Source organism: Acinonyx jubatus, chromosome A3 (genome assembly GCF_027475565.1).
Source record: "Acinonyx jubatus isolate Ajub_Pintada_27869175 chromosome A3, VMU_Ajub_asm_v1.0, whole genome shotgun sequence".
NCBI lineage: Eukaryota > Metazoa > Chordata > Mammalia > Carnivora > Felidae > Acinonyx > Acinonyx jubatus.
Genome location: NC_069388.1, coordinates 80,959,795 through 80,965,809, shown reverse-complemented (window position 1 = coordinate 80,965,809; position 6,015 = coordinate 80,959,795).

Below are 6,015 nucleotides of genomic sequence, written 5' to 3'. Positions count from 1 at the left end.
CGCGCGCCCCTCGCCCTGGCTGTCGGCGCGGGGGGAGGGGCGGCCGGGCGGGGGGCGCTGCTGAGGCCGCTGCTGAGGCCGCTGGGGCGCCTGCCGAGCGGGCCAATCCGGGCGCCGGCTGCCGCCTCCCGGCCCCGCTAACTGGGGCCGGCTTCGGGTGACCTCGGCGGGGCGCGGCCTGAGGGACGGCCGGCGCTCGTTGGCACCTGCCGGGGCCGCTCGGGTCGGCCGGGGTCTGGGCCCTCAGGGTCAGAGGGCCGGGAAGAATGTGGAACGCAGCGGCGTTCACTGTCCTGGGGATTGGGGGAGGGAGGGGTTCCCGCCGGGGTTGGTGCTTTCGCCCCCGCGCGGCCCCGCGGGCTGCGGGAGAATCTGACAACCCTTCTTGCAAAGGGGCTGCGCGCTGTAAGGGGGCCACGGCCTCCAGGAGTCCTGTACCACAAAGCACGCCCGGGTGTCCATCTTCTGTCCCTGAGACAGGAGATGGATGGCTGGATGAATTAGAAAAACCTTATCCCAAGTTCATTAAAGGCTCTAACAAAGATTCACCTGTAAGTGAAACGGAGCTCTGGGTGGCACCAAACCCAGCGCACGGGTGTGCCACTGCGCGCTCTAGCGCTCTCCGAGGCGTGGGGCTTAAAGCCTCGGGTATAGGCCCGGGGTTACCCGGCAGCTGTCTGCGGTATGTGGGCTGAAGACGGAAAACTCTTCCAGAATCCACAGCTCTCTCGCCCTGACTTCCAGTTGCGTTTCTACCACGTAGAAGCCACTAGGTTTTACCCTCTTCCATCTCTTGGCTTCCAGCAGTCTCAGGAAACCAGTACATATAGTGGTTTAGCCAGCCTGCAAAGATGGTTTCTAAATGTTAACATCCGATTCGTTTCCTTTTTATTTTAACTTTTATTTAATAGCTGCTCTGGTCATGGCAGATATCAGAGACCTCTGCAGGGTTGTTTTACTCCGTCACATGTATTAGTTTTTTGTATTTTCTCATTCTGCTTTTAAAAAATTGTTCTTTTAAGACCAGTGGAAAGGAAATCTTGCATGTGGCTAACCCGAGTCAAGGAGGAAAGCAGTTTGCTATAATCTCTTGCTGAAAAGGAGTCATCTTAAAACAAGTCCGCACAGATATTTGTGCAAATCAAAATGCCTTCCTAAGGAACTTTAAGGAGCTGTCCAAATTTTGAGACACTGAGGATTCCCTTGCTTGAAGCCAGCCAGCCAAGCCATTGGCTGGACTTTGTAGGGTTTTTTTTTTTTTTTTGACGAAGGGAGGGAAGTATGTGTCAGGTGACCAGCATATTTTTATGTTTTCAGAACAGTTTATTTCTCTGTGTGCACTGAAGGAAGGATTTTCTACAGACACACTGTTTTGGCACCCAGCCCTTGTCTTTGTTTGGACTACCACATTTATGCAAAGGACTCTCAAATCATGCTCCAGAAATGAATTTTCTTCTCTCTTTTTAAAAAATGTTTATTTATTTATTTTGAGGGAGAGAGTGCACACAGGAGGAAGCAGAGAGAGAGAGAACCCTGAGTCCGTTGTGGGGCTCCATCTCACGAACCAGGAGATCATGGCCTGAGTGGAAATCAAGGGTCAGACCCTCAACCGACTGAGCCACCCAGGTGCCCCAGAAATGAATTTTCAATTAACCTGCTTTATATCTCCACCTGAATATCCTGCAGGCATACCAACACAACATGTCCAAAACCAAACTCATGGCTGCATTCCTCAAGGCTACTCATCCTTCTGAATCCCCTACTTCTGTTACCAACATTACTGTCCATCCAGTCACCTCTGTTTGAAGCCTCAGAATGACCTTTGGTTCTTCCTTCTCTAGTGTCTCCTCTCATCTGATCAATTGCCAACTCCCACAGACACTCCTTTCGCAATATTTATCACATCCACCCCCCTCCCCAACCCATCCATTCCCACCGCTACCATTCTGGCTCGGTTCTTATTTCCTCACTTCTTATCTTGACTATTAAAATGTTCTCCTAATTAGTCTTTCCACCTCCAATGCTCTTCTTGTTCCAGCCATCCTATATTTTGCCTTACCCCAGACCAATCCTCCTAATGAATAATATACATGTTAGGATTAGGTTCAGCTTCCATCCAGCAAGGAAAAAAGGAGAAATGTCCTCTCCCTTTAAGAACATTTCCTAAAAGTTGTTCACACTATGTGCTTTACATTTCCTTAACCAGAATTTAGTACATGACCTCACCTAGCTGCAAGAGAAGAAATGTAATATTTATTTTGCACAGGCATATCCCCAGCTAAAAACTGGTGCTCCTAATGAATAAACCACGAGGGTGAAAGGTATAGCATAGGGAATATAGAATGGTATGGTAATAGGTTGTATGGTGACAAATGGTAGTTGCACTTGTGGGGAGCACAGCGCAAGGTATAGCCTTGTCAAATCCCAATGTAGTGCACTTGAAGCTAATGGAACACTGTGCATCAACTATACTTCCATAAATACATTTCTTTTAGGAGTTAGTGCTTCTGTGACTAAAGAAGCAGGAAAGAATGGTATTCCAGGAGAGCTCCTTCATGCCACTTCTTGTTCAACAGCTTGCAGCGGTGCCCGTTGAATTAAGAATACGCTAGGGGCGCCTGGGTGGCTCAGTCGGTTAAGCATCCGACTTCGGCTCAGGTCATGATCTCACGATCAGTGAGTTCGAGCCCCGCGTCGGGCTCTGTGCTGACCGCTCAGAGCCTGGAGCCCGTTTCAGATTCTGTGTCTCCCTCTCTCTCTGCCCCTCCCCTGTTCATGCGTTCTCTCTGTCTCAAAAATAAATAAACGTTAAAAAAAAAAAATTAAGAATACGCTCTTCATCCTGGCATTCAAGGCCTACCACCATCTGGCCTTGGCTTACTCACCATCTATGCATGCTACAAAAACAGGACTGTGTGCTTCTTCCACATTTTCTTGCCTCTCCACGCAGTCCCAGTTAACCTCTCTCCCAAAGCCTTTCGTAATCCCCCTCGCTCCAGCTGTGCTTGCCGCACACAGCTGTGTGTACCCCAGAGGTGTGTTAATAGTTAACCCTCAGTTGGGAGTGAGGAACTCCCCGCCCTGCTGGCACTTTCATTGGACGTAAGTGTGGTGTGGTGTTGGCGGTGCCTTATGCCATGCCTAATGTCTGAACTAGCAAAACCTCTCTTTAAGTAGGAGCTGGTGTCTCGGGGGCTTCTTCCAGGCACTGGCTGCTCCATAGCTGCTCTGCCTACATGTGAGGCAAACCAAGAAATAGGATATCTGCTCTCAGCCTCCCCAACAGTTGGTATAGGGTTTAACTTTCTGTTTTCTTTTTCTCTCCTTTCTTCCCCCTTAATTCTTCTTCTTCCATTCTACCATTACATTTCTTCCATCTTTTCATAATTTTACGTGCCTCCTCCTTGTCATTGTGTAGTACAAAAAATTGTTGACTCCTGTATTTAGACACTTCCCCTACAATACTTAATGTGTTTTCTCTGGATTCTGGATATGTAAGTATCAAATTACAAAATACCTTAAAAGTGGTCCAGTCTGATACCACCATCGCCACCACCACCATCATCTGATGTTTGAAACTCTCAATAGGTTGGAGTATTGTTCAGCAAGAATTTCCTCCTTCCTCCCACTTGGATGGGAGTACATTTACTCACCTTTTAGATTTTGACCTTGACCATGTGACCTACTTGGCCAATGAAATGAGTGGATGTGACTCAAGCAGAGGCAGCAAAATGTTTTACAGAGTTGCACTTGGACTCCTGCTTACGTGTGACTCGGCATGCCCCAGGTAGATATTGTCCTGTTGGCCTGGTATCAGAACAAAGATGAGAAATGTGTCTGAATCCGGCCTGCAGCTGCAAACCCATCTGCCTTGCTGCCTAAAGAAGACATCCCAGGCAACCCACGGACCTATAAGTGAGAAAAATAAATGCTGCTGTTGAAACTTACTGAGTCTTGGAGTCACGTGTTATGCTTTATCATTGTGGCAATAGTTGAATAATATAAACCCTCTCTTCTACATCTGTTCCAGTTATCTATTTTTATGTAACAAACCACTCCAAAACATAGTGGCATAAAATTACAACCATTTTCTTATGCTCATGATTTTGTAGGCCAGAAATTCAGACTAGATCTTTGGCTGGGGTGGCTTAATGACTGGAGATGGCTGGAATAGCTCAACCAAGGCCATATTGCTGTGGCCTCACTTCTGGCTATCTGCTGAGATCCTTGCTTCTTTTCCACATTACATCTACTGAGGCTGGAATGTCTAAGATCTTTCAGTCACACCACTGGTGCCTGTGCTAGCGTGGCTGGAATAACTGGGGCTGGCTGAGCATCTGTCTCTCTGTCTCTCGGTGTGGCTAGCTTGGGCTTCCTTACAACATAGCGATCTCAGTGTAGTCAGACTTCTCGTAGTGGTTGACTTCCCTCAGAGGGAGTGTTCTAAGAAATCTAGGTTAGAAGCTGCAAGACTTCTTCTGACCTAGCCTCAAAAGTTCCACAATATCACTTCTTTCACACGTTGGTGGCCAAGAAAGTCACTAAGGCCAGTCCTGATTCAAGGGAAGAGAGTTAGGCTCCACCTCTAAAAGGGGGAGAAGCAAAAAATTTGCTGCCGTCTTTGATCCACAGTAACGTCCTTAAAGCTCAAATGTGCATGCATTCTAGAACAGTGCTGCACACATATGTCACTATTCCCAAAAATGCCTTCACTCTGATGTCTCTTTGGACACCTCTGTTAGAAAGTTTTTGGGATCATTTAGTCATGTTCTTAAAACCATGACTGCATCGTTCATCATCCATCGTGAAGACTTTGTTTCCCTCACGAAAGCAATGCTATGGATTTTTTACTTATGAAGTGCTAAGAATGGTGTTTTTCCTACATTGTCAAAGTGACTGTTTTTCACTTCCAATATACTTATGTATTGGTTGATGGTTTGTATTATACACACTTGCAGGCTTCTGCTAGTAAAGAGATAATCTCAGTTCGAATTTCACATCAGATGCCAGTTCAGTATTTCCACATTATTTCACTTGAATGATCACGGCATCACTGGAATCACACAGCGGGAATTATTTTCTGCCACAAATGGACTGAGAAAGGAAAATGGTATCCCTCACAGGCAAATTTGGATTCTAGAGTACTTCTGTACCTTCACTGAGAGATACTAGATAGTTTAGCAATTAGAGCTAATAATTCTATTTAAAAAGTTAAACTCTAGTCTAATTCTTTCCATGTCAGCAAAACACAGCTTTGTAGAAAATGCAATGTGATTTTTTTAAAAAAAGAATATTTGCCTTTCAAATAGATTAGATTACTGAACAAACAAACCAAGCAAGGTGAAAATCCAAAATAATGAATAAGTACTTTCCTTCCGTGGTGGACACCTTAGTGTGCCATGGCATTGCGGAGTCAAAGTACTGGTGACTTTGTAATCTGTAGTCCTTCCTCAAGGCTCCCCTCAATATCATCTCTACCCACAAAAAAGAAGGAAAAGAAAAAAGGGGGTCGTAAAAATGCCCCTAGAACCAAAAGTTCGGGTTCAGCCTCAGATAAACACAGTGAGTCAACACTAAAAGGGAATTTGGTCAGAGTGGGAGTAAAAGGTAGGATGAAACAGAAATAATGTTTCTATGGTTTTAGAGAAAAACTAAAGCTATGTAAACTCACATGTTCTTCTTAAACAGAACAGTGAAATAAAAGCATCAGAAGAAATGAGTTACAAGATGGGAATATAAATTAGTTGGGTGTCTGTGTTTCGTGGACAAATGTTCTAAGGGTAGAGATTTAAAAAAAAATTTTTTTTAGTGTTTATTTATTTTTTATTTTTGAGAGAGAGACAGAGCACGAGCAGAGGAGGGACAGAGAGAGAGGGACATACAGAATCCAAAGCAGGCTCCAGGCTCTGAGCTGCCAGCACAGAGCCTGATGCGGGGCTTGAACTCAAACCGTGAGGTCATGACCTGAGCTGAAGTCGGCTGCTTAACCAACTGAGCCACCCAGGCGCCCCTCTA